Here is a 14,700-nt window from a genome sequence, read left to right as displayed (position 1 = left end):
TCTCCCAGCCTCCCCATCCTGCTACAGGTCAGACTGGTCCCCAGGATGAAGGCGTATAGAAGCGTATAGAAGCGAGTGTTGTTTTTATCGACCAAGGGAGCAGGGCCCTCCCTCACACAGGGAGGCTGCTGTAGACTATTTCTAGAGGCTAACCCTGCAGAAGCTGTGGGAGCGCTCGGCCCGCCTGTGAACCGGTAGGTTTTAATTTTTTTAATCTGTATTTTAAAATCTGTAAAGACTTTAAAAATAGGTTTTGAAATTATTTTTTTGAAGGTAGTTAAAAATAGCAATAATCCCACCTACCCAGATATGACCCATATCAGCATTTAGCTGTGACAAGAAAAGAATTCTGAGATGTTCCAAATTAAAATTACAGCGGCCAGAGAGTGAGAGAACAGTTAGTCTGTTAATAGCTGTGGACCTGCTCTGGCAAAAGACTTCTCACATTCCTGTACCTCTGTTGGAATTTAGGATTAATTTCCATGTGGCTATTTCTGCGATCGTCCAAAAAAGAGAATAGCCAGAATAGCCAAGTGCCATGGAACCCCAGGAGCCTCTGCTTCTTATGTACACGTGAACTTTCCAGTCCGCCATCCACAGCTAATCCACAGGGGTGGACACCTCCTCCTTGGACTCTGCGCCTGTCCCAGAACTAGCCCCACCTCACCTTCTCCCACCCCCTCTGTCCATAGCTAATGAAAATCCTTTCAGAAAGGCTTACATCTCTCTCCCCACTATTTGATGTATTAAAATGCTTGCAAATTTCCTGGACGAGGGACATGTCCTCTTTCCTACCTGGCCACGCCGTTGGTGTTTTCGACTCCATGGCCCAAGACCGATCTTTTCTCTTGTTAGCAGTGGCCTAATAAATTCTTTTTAAAAGACTTTTAGCCATGGAAGCTAATTTTTTTTTGTTTAACAGGTGTATATTTTTCCAGACCCTTTCTATGCCTAAATATATATATATATATATTTAAGAGATCACACCACGTACAGGTTTCTATCTATATTTTAAAATTTAACAATATATTATACACATGTTTCCATGTCCATATAGCTCTATAACATTATTTTGAACAACTCATTACTACTGTATTAAAAAAAAAGGTCCTGTAATAGGTTTTCATGCTCATACGCCTGTACACAATCCCTCAATTATTTCCTCAATATATCCAAGGAATACAATTACACATCTTTAAAATCAACGTTGAGAAATTACGCATTTTAAGGATTTAGACACATATCGCCAAATTGCTCTTCAGAAAGGCCGAACGGAATTATATTCAAATTTGCAGTATACAAGTGTTCTCTTAACCACACTGTTGCCAATACGTATTGTAACCTAGTAGGCTTTTCTTCTAAAGTTGCTCAGTTAAAACACAATATCACAATGCTGCTTTAAATTTGCATTTTTAATAATTAGCAAGGTCGAATATTTTTCATGTTTATTAGCATGTACATCATTTCTACTTTCATTAATTTCTTCTGCCCTTTTTTAATGTAAAAAATAATTTCATTGCTTTTTATAACTATTAAAACACTACATCCTCACTGCAGAAAATTTAGAAAATAATAAATGTAAAAAAGAAAATAAAATTTAGTCAGATACCCATAGTTAACAATATTGTGAATTTTTTCCCAGATAGAGAGGGTTAGAAACAAAAACAAAATAGGATCATATTCTATATAGCTTTATATACTGTTTTAAAATGTTTTGTAGAGAAGTAATTTTCTTATGCTATTAGGTATTGTTTTAAAAACACATTTTAATATGTGTAATATGTAGTTGTACCATAAATTACTCAATGATTGCCCAAATTTAGACATTAAGGTCCTCCCATTTTTTTGCTTTCATATATCACAGAGTAATAAACCCACAGACTTCTACTTGCTGTTTTCCATTCAAACGTAAGGTATTTACCCAGACTGTTCTCTGTGTCTGGAATCCCTTCTGCCTTCTTCACCTGGGAAAGGCCTCCGAAGCCCTCGAGGTCAGCTTAATGTCCACTTTCCCAATTCTCCAAAGAAAAAGAGCTTTGGTCCCATCCCTGTGCCCTCATAACACCATGTTCACGCCTCTTTGTCACTGCGTGAGTTCCCAGCTCCTCCACTACTCTGCATCTTTAGCAGCGAGAACTCACACCCACCTCCCCAGCGCCCAGACTAGTGACTAGTGCCGGGCAGAGAGAAAGGGCTTCATACATGCTTGTTCTAGAGGTGTGTCTCTCAGATAATTGAGCACATGCTTTGACACAAAAGCTGTCATTGAAGATACATAAGTTAAAACGCAACACTTCTCATCAAAATGTCTCCCAGGAACAGCTAGGTCAGAGCAGTTGGCTAGCTGCTAAGGTGTTTAATAAAACCCCAGTTAATTAACAAGAAAAAGAATCCTCTGTGGTTTGCTTCACAGCAGAAGACAGCAAGAAGCCAGGCTGGAAACAGATTCTGGCTTTGCTTCAGGTTTCTTTGAGAACATTTAGAGTTAACAGGGTAGAGGAGACAGGTGCTGTTTCTGACCCAGACCAGGCAACCCAACGGGCTGCCCTAATTCCCCCGCGTCTGGCATTCCCAGTCCTCCGCACGCTCCTGCAGTGATGGTGGCGGCACAAATTAATTGATACGATGTCTTCAGAGAGCGATTTGACAGTATGACAACGTCCAACCACTTTGACCTTGCATCCCATTTCTAAGAACCCAGACTGTAGAAATACCAGCTCGAGTGTATGAGGGTGTACGTGTGTGAGGATGAGCTCTTATTGCATTTTGGGGAAAGAATAAGCAAATTACGCTTTATCCAGCTGTAAAATCCAAGCAGATGTTACAAAGAATAAGGTAGATCTGCATGCTATGAGATGACAGTGAAATCCTGTGTAGGATTATATTTTGCAAAACAACAAATTATACATAGATGTATATACACAGAGATTTTATAAAGGTATGAGGAAAGATCTAGTAAGATACACACCTAATCTCTGGGGAGAGAATTGTGAGGGAGAGAATTTTTACAATCAAAGCTGTGGGTTGTTTCCACTTTTACAAGGATATATCAATTTTGCAGTTTTAGGGAAGATAAAGCTCTTTGCCAAGGTGGCTTCCAGTGATCTTTCCAACCTTGACTCACAGGGTTTCCTCATTCCGGGGATAACTGAATTAGAATAATTACCAACAACTGCAAATTGCACTGTCTTTTTAAGCACATCATACCCACTATGTGTTTTGATTGTCACAATTAACCTAAGATAGAGATCATTATTATCAGCTCCGATTTATATCTCAGGAAACTTGGATCCTGGTTTTGAACTTACCAAACTGACAAAGAGAAAAAATCATACCTAGTGTTGGTGGAAGCACTAGAAAATGAGCTCTCTATTCTGTGCTAGTAGGAGGGTAAATTGGTACGAGGCTTCTGGGGAGTGATTTGACAATGCATATTACAGTTCTTTAAAATCTGCATCCCTATATCCTAGCAATTTCTTTTCTAGAAATGTATCCCAAGGACATAATTAAGGACGTGCACAGAGTTTCAGCCACAGGCGTGTTCATTTAGAAGATGCTTATGATATTGAAAAATTGGAAACCACTTAAATATCCGAAAATAGAAAATTACTTAAATAAATTATGTTCCATTCGTATGAGAGAGTACACTAAAGGCATTAACTATTGGTGAAGAAGAATATTTAATGACAGGGAACACGGTTCATGATGCAGTTTTAAAAGTAGGTCACAAACGGTATGCAGTATATGAGTTCATTTTTGCTTGAAAAATAATATATGTAATATATATGTGCATAGAAAAAAGGTGGAAGAAAGCACACCAAAATGCTGTACTGGTTCCTCTGGGGAGAGAGACTACTGAAGTTCTTTTCATTGCCTCGTTGCCTCCTTTACTTAATTGTATTTTCCCAATGCCACCGCCTGCTAAATGTCTCACAATGAAAGTTCATCTCTTTGAATAAAACACAATCGTATTACATTTTTAAAAGGAGATTTAGCTCCTTGGTCTTCCTCCAGAAGCAACTTTTGTGGTCCTGCCTTTGTGCCTTCTTCCCTCCCAGATCTCTGCCCTCTCCACTCTCCACAAACCCTGCGTATTCTGCAAGGCCAGCTCCTCCAGGAAGCCTGCCGTGATCTCTCCTGGCTTCTGAGCTCCCTAGCTCACACTCAGCTTTCTGTCACTGTGTCATGTAATGCTGCCAAAGCATCCTGGGATGCTGCTTATCAGCCCAGGAAGCATAAGACATCTCCAAAGGGGCAACTTGGTTTCTGATCCTTTAAATAATGTGGGGACTTACACAGCAAATATATGGGTGCCTACTAGCCCAGCAGCCTTCAAAGCCTCTGCCTCTGGCTTTCATGGGAGACTCTCCACTCAACCAGTCTCACTCAGTTCTCCATGCTCAGCTCACTAATAATCCCTTGGCTCTATCCCAAAGCTCCCAGCATGCTGTGGGCTCACCTAACTTTGACCACTGATCTGCTTGTGCCCTGGAGACCACCCTCTGTTTGCATTCGTGTCTGGGTAATAAGCAAGGCCACCTTCCATCTGGTCTTTAAGCCCTTCACCAATCATCCGCACGAAGCCGGGGATGATTAAGTTGTCATCTAGGAAACATCTGTTATGTGCTAGGCACTCTGCTAGGTGTTTCGCATGCCAGTCCACTTTCATCTGCATAATAATAACCACAGCCATCCTTTGCTGAGTTCTTACTCATCTCTTACATGCATCTCCATTCTCCAAAGTCTGAAAGAGAGGCTCAGAGGGGTAAGGTGAGTTCTCCAAGGTCGCAGAGCTACTAAGGAAGGGATGGTGCCTCCTCTCAAACCAATCCTTGTCTGAGTACCAACCTCATCCTCTTAACTGGTACCTGAGGCTGTTTCTACAACCACCCTACGGGATAGATGTGAAAGACGAGAAAACCAAATTTCAGCAAGGTTAAGGCATGGTTCAAGGTCATTTCAGCAGAACATCAGAGGGGCCTGGGAGCTCAGCTATGGGCGGATGCTGGTCTGGGTGAGGCACTGGATGAATAGAAGGGTCACAAAAGAGGAGAGTCTGGTGTGGGTGAGGAATGGGGCTCGGGTCCCCACCAGGAAGGCAGAGATCCAGGGCTGGGCTCCAGCCCTGGCAGGAAAAATGAAAGCTGGGTAGAGAAGCTTCCCAGGGCTCCCCTCTACCCCGGAAACACACCTACCTGTCTGGTACAGCACAGCCACTCCTACATCATACCTGCCGCTGTTCCTCTCGGCCTCGGGCGCAGGGACCAGGTAAGGGTGTGTCTGCTGAGAGGGGTGGAGGTGGGGGCTCAGGGCCTGCTGGTGTCTGGGAGGCTCAGATAAGCCAGGGCCGTCACAGTTCGCCAGGCAGAAAGTGAGCTGCCATGAGCCAAAGCAGTGCTTCTGCCGCCTCTCCTCCACGGGGAGCAAACTAAAATCCAGGGGGTCAAGCCCGGGTGCCCAGGCGACACGGCGAATCTGGACCCCGAAGTGTTCGGCTCCAGTCCTGGCTCCGCCACTCATTTCCCCGGGGACGTCAGGCACACCGCTTTCCCTCCTGGTGCGGTGACGGCTCCCTCCGGGGCTGTGGCGTGGCGGCACGTGGGAAAGCGTTTTGAGAACCAGAGTCGAGAACAGCTGGCGCCGCCGCTCTGGAAAAGTCCAGCGGCTCCTCAGAAGGCTAAACAGAGCGTCACCGTGGGACCCAGCTAGTGCGCTCCTAGGGGAACGCCCCAGAGAAGCGGAAGTGCGCGTCCACAGAAACGCGTGGACACGCGTGTTCGCAGAGCGTCGTTCACGCAGCCCCAGAGCGGAAAGAACCCAAATGTCCATCAGCCGATGAACGAATAAGCAAAACCTGCTCACGACGGTGGAATACTATTCAGCCATAAAAAAGAATCAAGTACCGCTTACATGCCACGACATGGATGAACCCTGAAAACATCATGCCACACATATGGATGGTTCCATTCATGCGAACTATCCAGAACAGGCAAATCCATAGACTAGAGCGTAGGTGAGTCATGGCCTAGGGCGGGGGAAGTCGGGAGAGTGATCGCTAATGGGTACAGGGTGTCTTTTGGGGTGACGAAAAAGTTCAGGAGATAGTGGTGACGAGCGCCCAACCTTGTGAATATATTAAAATGATACACTTTAAAAGGGAGAATTTCATGGTGTGAAAATAAAAAAAGAAAAGCTAGCAGTTACTTGGTGCTTAATCCTCCAAGCTCTGTGCTAAACTCCTACGTATTCCCTCATCCGATCCCCGTGACAACCCTAACGGGAAGAACTCGCATTATCCCTATTGTGTAGAAGAGGTAACTGAGGCACAGGGAGGCTCAATAACCTGGCCAAGGTCGCAGAGCAACGGTGCCGTGCATGTGCAAGGTCAGTGTGGACGGCACGTGCGTCCCCTGAGCCCCCACGGTACTGGGTACCACCTTTTCGCATGACCAGCCTCACTGTCTATCCTCCCCACCAGGCCTCGGGGTTCTGGGGGAGCAGATAGATGTCTTACCTACTGACTTCCAGCCCAAGGCCTGGCTCATAAGCATTTACTGAATGGACAGAGAATTGTGCTATCTTTGCCCTCTCTGCTGGTTTGCAGAGAAACCGACTTCTCACAAAAGCACAGCATCCGCTGTGAAATCTTAAGGCTGCCAGATGCCGCTTCACACTCACCCTGAGGTTGCTGAATTGAGAGGCGAGCACCACCTCAAATCCAGACAAAATGCATTTGTGGTTTTGAAGGAAAGTCGTTAGAAGACAAAGTCTGTCTCCCAAGGCCAAGGTTGCTCCAATTCCGTTTACTTAAAGTAGAGAGGAGACAATCCCTGCCCCGATGAGTCTGGGCGGCTTGCAGGAGGGGCCGATTTTGCTGAGTATCCCCCACTAGCTGCAGGGGAGAGCGGGCAGGAGGTGGTGGGAGCCAAAGCAAACATTCTGGAGTCAGAGATAACGGGAGAAGGTAGGAGGAATGGAAATAGGTTTGGAGGCCAAGCAGGAAACAGGTCTGAAAGGAAGGGTGGGAAGGCAGGAAGCTTTCTGAGCTTGTAGGAAAAGATGTCCCTCCCCAGTTTGGAGGAGGTCCTGGGGGAGCCTGGGCCGATTGAGACAGGACTGAGCTGGCGTCCGAAGCACAGCCAGGCCCAGCCTACACCGCTCCGATGGCCTCCTCCTGGGCCTCCCTGACTCCAGCCTCGCCCCCTCCATGCCTTCTTGCATTCGAGCCCTAGGGATCCTTCGAACACAGAGACCGCCTCACCCTCCACTGCTCAGAATCCTTCCGCACCGCCCCCCCACCCCACCTAGAGTTTAGAGAAGCATCCAGCCCAGGCATTCCAGGCCGCCGCGTCCACGTGCTGGCCACGTCCGCTCTGCCTGCATTCCCACCCCTCTCCAGGGCACCCGCCTGGGATCGAAGGCACCAACCCAACTTCTCACTCTTCCCTAAGTGAACTTCGCCTTTCCGGTTTTTGTTTTCACTCTTTTCCACAGATATGGCTCGCTTCCTCAAATAGTTCTTCGAGGGACTATTTTCTCCACTTCTTTGAATCTCCCTCAGTGTCTAGCCCAGTGCTGGCATTGGATTGGATATTTAGTAATTGCCAGAACTAATCGAGTGCCCAGCACAGTGAATAACAGAGGATTCGGGACAAGTAACCTGTCTGGTCGGCTCTTACAAAGCTTGCTGTCTCAGGCTGGGTTCCCCAGGAAGCAGACTCTGAGAAAGGCTGGGGGTCTAACTGGGAGGCACTGATGTGGGCAGGTGCCATTCCAAGCAACTGGGCCTCCGTTTTGCTGGGGACTTCTGGGAAGTGGGGTGAAATGCCACTTAGAGTTGTTCTATCCCGAGGGACAAGGATGCTGGCGTATTTCTCTGCCACCTCCCATTGGTTTTGGTTGAGGGCATCTCCCTGAGTATTTACTCCTGGGCACCTGAGGTCTGCTCCTGGCTGGGCTGACAGGAGGCCCACAGTCTGGGAGCCACAGCTCCTCGCAGCAGGAGCCACGGGCAGGTTCCCAGCGAGGAGAGGATGGGGTGGGCAGGAATAAGAGCTGCTCGACTGCTCAGTCTCGTTTCCAAATGTGAGCTCTCTTCTCCCAGCCTCCATGCCATTGCTCGTGATGTCCCAATCCCTAACTGCCCTCTTTCCCACCTACGCCCCCTTCATGGCCCAACCAAATGGTGTCTCTCAGGGAGGCTTCTCCTGACCCACCCTGGAGGAGTTGGTGCCTCTCTCCACCTGCCCTACCCCCCGGACCTACCTTCTCTTATCACTTGATACAGTAGCTCCCATAGCAGCCACCGCAGTATAACCACACTCTGTAATGACCTGGGACCTTGTCTGCCTGCCTCTCTGGGCTGAGAGCTCCATGAGGGTCTCCATCTAGCTCATCTGCGTCCCTAGCACCCAGCAGGGAGAAGGTGTTCAGTGATAGAATAAATGAATGAATAAGCAACAATAATATCAAATATTTATTGAACGCTTACTGTGCGCCAGACTCTGATCTAAATTCTTTAAGCGTGATGACTTATTCAATCTCCACAGCCACTTATGGGGATGCTACTGTGATCCCTAACTTACAGAGGAGGCATCCAAAACACAGAGGACTTAAGGGATCTGCCCGAGGTCCCACAGCTCTAAGTGGCTGAGGGAGGAATGATTGAGAGGTCCCTGCCAGGCCCCTAAGGAGCAGGGTGAGGTGGGATGACCATCAGCTGGCCTAGGGCTCCTGGAAGCCGCCTCAGGCAAGGAAAAGGTCTAGTGGGAGGATGGGGAGAAAGGAAAACAAACAGAGCCGCAGAGCAGGGCCTGGGGCCTGCCCCCTGAGAGCCAGGAACCTGACCGGGTCTCAGACGCGGAGTTTTAGAGGAACTGATTGTGGGGCCCTGTGAGGAGCAGCCTGGGTGTCAGGGGTGTGAAGGGCATCAGGTCACATGATCGCCAGGAGGGCAGTCGAGAAGACAGACTCCCAGACACACAGCCCCCGACAGGTTTCTAAGCTGTTTCTTGTCCGTGATCCCATGTGTTCCTTACTTTGGCCCCAACCTTGATGACATGGGAAGGTAGGGGTTAGACGAGTCCGCCCAAGGTCGCCGTCAGAGCTGGGACTCCAGCTGGTGTGCCTGATCCCGGAGGCAGGGCTCTTTCCACTGTCTCTTAGTTCTTCTCATTTAAGATGAGATCAGGTCAGATTCATTGAGGGCTGGGGGAGAGTAGGAGAGAGAGAGCCAACATTAAGTCGGGCTCTCAGCAGGTACCAAACTAATCTCATTCCATCCTCATCACAGCCTCATGAGAAAAAGTAACTGAGGCCCAGGGAGGTTAAGCAACTCGGCCAAAGACAAACAGCAAGCAACTGGAAAGCCAGGATGGGGACCCAATCTGATCATACAAAAGCATACATTCCAGCAGGTAGGTAGGTAGAAGAGGCCACTGGAGGGATTGTCAAGTTCAGCAACTGAACTTGATCTATTGCTCTTGTGCAGTCTCTACCCAGGGATCTCACACACCAACGAACAGGAGACAGGCTACCTGAGGCAGGTGGGAGGCACCCAGCCAAGATCCTGAGCAAGGGGAGGACACCCATTGCTCCCGCAGCCAGAGGCAGCTGAACAGACTGGCCACAAACATAGTAGCCCCTAAGGATGATGCTTAAGGAATACAAAGGCTCTGTGCAGCACCGCCAGGGGATAAGGGATGGGCAGAGATGCCCAGAGGCATCTCAGAGGACAAAGAGATAAGATTTTGTTAGCCACTGAAATCCTGACTGTTTCCTGAACTTTTATTGAGCCTCTAGGGAAAGAATTAGCTGTGATCCAACAGGACAAAAGCACAGATGCAGGGGGAAAAAATAACTTGTCTCTTAAAGTGCTAAGGCTCGAAGGTGCTTTCCGGAGATTGCACTGAGATCAATTCAGTGGTAAAAGAGAGATGTTCGTTTAGAAAGGATGACCATGTCGTGGGAATCACAGGGCAGGTTTAGGAAAAATGTTTTTCTGAGTAATATGAGAGTGAGCTTGCAGTGACTGTTGAAGTTAGCTATGAAAGAGAGCTCAAATTTTCCTTATAAGAAAGGTTCGGAATTAATACGGAATTCACCACGCAGTTAGCATGGCAGACACAACAAACATTGAAGGTATTTAAAAACTAAAGAGCAAAGGTTACACCTGTTTTCTTCAGTTTTCCAAACACACTCACTTCCATATGTCACATGACCTGCATAAACCTAATATGGCAAAAGAGTGGCCAATATTATACTTTTTTTTTTAAAGTGTTTTATTATTAGTTTCAAGGATACATACAGTACATTGGTTATTCTTATTTTTTACTTGTTAAAAACACTTTTTGGAGATATCTCACATGCCATACAGTTCACCTACTTGAAGTGCTCAAGTCATTGGTCGTTAGTATATTCAGAGTTGTGAAACCATCATCACTAATTTCAGAGCATTTTCAAAAATAAGCCCTACACCCATTAGCACACATTCCAAATTCCTTCTCCTCCTAGGCCCTGGCAACCGCTAGTCTACTTTCTGTCTCTATGGATTTACCTATTTTAGACATTTCGTATAAATGGAATCATACAATATGCAGTGTTATGGGTTGAATTCTATCTCATCAAAATTTATATGTTGAAGCCCTAAGCCCCAGTACCTCAGAATGTGACCTGACTTGTAAATAGCCTTGCAGATGTAATAGTTAAGATGACATCATTTGGGGGGGGGCGCTGATTCAATAACTGGTGTCCTTATACAAAGAAGAAATTCAAACGCAAGGAGAAAGCCATATGAAGATGAAGGCAGAGACCAAAGTGATGTGTCTACAAACCAAGGAATACCAAAAGATTGCCAGCAAACCATCTGAAGCTGGGCAAGACGGCTGAAACACATCCCCGCCCCTCACCCCGCCAGAAGGAACTGACCTTGCCAACACTTTGATTTCAGATGTGAGACAATAAATTTCTGTTGTTTGAGTCCCCCAGGTTGTGGTACTCTGCCATGGTGGCAAACTAATACACATCATCTTTTGTGCACACTACTGAAGGCTAAGTTTCAGCCTTTCGCTCTTCAAGGTTCAAGGTTTTCAAGGTTCATCCATGTTGTAGCATGGACCAGGTAAATCATCGTTCCTTTTTATGACCAAATACTATTCTATTATATGCATTCTATTGTATAAATAGATCATATTTCATTTATGCATTCATCGGTCAGACATTTGGGTTTCATTTGCTATTATAAAAAATGCTGCTATAAACATTTGTGTACAAGCTTTTATGTTAACATACATTTTCATTTCTCCTGGGTACATACCTATATTTCTCTTTTACAGATATGGAAACTGAGGCCCCACAGGGTGATTTGCCCTAGGTTAGCAGTTAGAATGTGGAAGAACTGTCCCTCTGACCTAGATCTGTTTGACTTCAGATTCAGAGGTTTTTCAACTATATTTGGCTACACACATTCACGCTCATGCCAAATCATTCACACATACACACATCAGCACCCACACAACAAATACTTCTTTGAGCCCGCTGCTTTGCCCAGAGTGCAGAAGTTCAGCAAAAGCAATCAAACAAAAGTGGCATGATGCTGAGAGAGATAAATGAGACTTCCAAAGAATGAATAAGTCAGAACATTGATTTGAATATTACCAAGGGATAGACCAAAAACATTTAAAGGGGTATAAAGAGGTTAGTGAAGAGCGAAAGGCTGAAACTTAGCCTTCAGTAGTGTGCACACAACTTTTATTGATTGAAACGAGATTTCTGGAAACAAATGTACTTTACCAGAAGAACAGTGTGCAAGCCAAGGATGTTTATGTAGAGAGAGCCACAGCTGAAATCTGTACAGGGCTCTGCTCTAACCATCCTGTTACTCGCCGAGGACGGGAGAGCTTACATAAGCAAAGTTGCTTATGATCAGGGTTAGTGCAGGAAGATTTGATTTCACCGTTTCTGTGAGTGAGCAGGATCAGAAGCTATTCTGAGCGGCCTCAAAGGAAAAGCGCCAGAAATCATAAATAAAGGAGTCAAGCGTGTCCAGTGGCCATATCAAATGGGACATTTCTGAAGAATGTGTGAACACGGTATCTTTCAAGCTGATTCTTTTATTTACACACACACACACACACACACACACACACACACACACACAAATACCTTAGTTCCCAGAAACAATAGCATTCACTACAGTTAAAACCTAACATAAAGCAAAGTAATTTGGGACATAAAGGAAAAAGTAGTATTTATAGAACTGCAAGGACCCTGCCATTCATTTAACAAATATTTAGACATTCTCTTTGCCTGTCTTTCTGTCCCCAATATTCTCTAGTCCCTGACCCTGCTTCATTTTTTTAAACGTTCTTATTGTTCCCCAAACATATAAGTGTATTTATTTACTTGCTTATTGCCTGTGATGATTAATCTTGTGTGTCAATTGGACTGGGCCTCAGGAGTGACTAGACACATTTGGTCGAATATAATTCTGGGTGTGTCTGTGAGACTGCTTTTGGATGAGATTAACTGCTTTTGGATGAATCAATAGATTGGATAAAGCAGATTGCTCTCCCTAATGTGGGTGGCCCTCATCCAATCAGTCCAGGTGCTGAATAGAACAAAAACACGAAGGAAGAGAGAACTTTGCCTTCCTGACTGATTAAGCTGGGACATTGGTTTTTTTCTCTGTCCTTGGACTAGAACTTAAATCCTTGGCTCCTCGTTTTTGGGTCTTTGAACTCAGACTGGAACTGTATCACTGACCTTCCTGGGTCTCCAGCTTGCCAAATGCAGATCTTAGAACTTTCTTAGCCTCCATCATGCCATAAGCCAATTCCTTATACTAAATCTCTAGCTATAGAGATATATCTTATTTGTTCTGTTTTTAGGAGAACTCTAATACATTGCCCATCTTCCCTACTGGAGCGTAAACTCTCTCACTCACCTCACTTCTAGATGATGGTCCCAGTCTCCTGTTTATGTGTCTGGTTCTCCTTCTGTCTCTATCCAATCTGTTTTCCACCAATTAGGTATGACGTTCTCTTGCTTAACATCTTTGAGGTTTCCTGTGGGATACAGAGGGTTATGTGGTGAGAAGGTCCAAGCTTCCTGCTCTTGAGAACCTGACATCAGGTAGCCACAGATGGACACACTTTCTGATCCCCTCTCTGACTTTTCTTCAGATAGCCTCCTATGTCAGGGATGCTCATTTCCCTGATAGGTAGGATTTACACCAGCTCAGACTCACCAACAGATCAGCCCTGTTCCCAAGGCCTGTTAATGCACTCAAGCCTGTGCTCAGCTCACTTGCTGGCACATTTGTAACTGCTCAAAGACTGGTAGCACCAGTATTGCATTTAGAGAATGAGCAGAGGGAAAGGAAGCAAAGTCAGAGAACAGGAAGCAGCATGGGGCATCTCTGCAGGGAGAAAAGAAGGCATGAAACAGGCTCTTGGGACACCCACAAGGCAGCATGCTATTCAAGGGAGAGCTCCAGCCTGGGACAGATGAGACCTGGCTGCTTGTCCCCTTTCTGCCTTGGAATCCCTGTGTGATTGTAGGCTAGTCATTAACCCTCACTGGACTCCATATCCTCATCTATATGTTGATGAATATGAGCTAGAAAGCTTCAAAGGCCTATCGGTGAGGCTGAGTTGGTGGAGTCTTGAGACTAGCAAAGCAAGGACAGAGACATCACTTCAAGGTCAAGCCAGGAAGAGTGATAAAAGAAAGAGCATAATCCTGGAGTTAGCCCATTCCGGATTTACATCCAGCTGCACCCCTTACTAGACCCAATGTCTTGGATAAGCGCCTTAATTTCCCAAGTGTAATTTCTCTCGTTTGCAAAATGAGGTTATTAATATTTATCTCACAGAGTTGCTGTTGGAATCGAAATAAATAAGAAAATATATGTACCATTTCTAGAGCACTCAAGATATGTCAATTTAAAAAAAAAAAAGTCAATTTCTGTCCCCCGACTTTCTCTGTTTCTTAAACACATGTTAGGGGTGAGTCGAAATCGTGTTGCCCTTTCCTCTGAGAAGCCGCAGCACCAGGGCTGAGCCACACACAGCAGCCATATTAACACTGCATAGCACTGTTCCCTTGGCCACAGTTGATTGGATCAGAGATGGTCACCTGACCCACACTGGGCCAATCAGATTGGATTTAGAATTGGGACAGAGACACCAGTCAGACTCTGCTGAGGGCCTGAGTCAGCAAACGACACATTTGAGAGTCAAGTTTGCTTAAGGAAACAAAGGAAGGGAGAGAAGAAGGGACAATGGGAGGGAGGGACGGAGGGAAAATGGGGGGAAAGGAGAAAGAATTCATGTATCATTGATTGTATTGGTAATCTCCTAACCAAGGTGTTTGTTGGTCACCTTTCCTGAGACATATCCCTGAACTGTCCAGGCTGAAGGCAGGTGACGCCTTGCCAAGGATCCCTCTGGGGAGGAGAGGGTCCAGGGGCAGACGGGAAGAAGGACCCTGCTGAGATATGCCAACATGGACCAGGAAGCATCATCTCAGAGACACTGAGTATTTTTAGTTGCAGACCACCCCAATAAAGCAAGGATCACAATAAAGTGAGTCATAATCTTTTTTTGCTGGTGGAAAATCGTGACCTCAATTTGTAAAAGAAAACTCAAATCTGTGAGGTAAAATAAGGCGAGGTACAGTAAAACGAGGTATGCCTGGAAA

This window comes from Rousettus aegyptiacus, unplaced genomic scaffold (assembly GCF_014176215.1).
Source record: "Rousettus aegyptiacus isolate mRouAeg1 unplaced genomic scaffold, mRouAeg1.p scaffold_m13_p_3, whole genome shotgun sequence".
NCBI lineage: Eukaryota > Metazoa > Chordata > Mammalia > Chiroptera > Pteropodidae > Rousettus > Rousettus aegyptiacus.
This window is presented reverse-complemented; position numbering follows the sequence as displayed.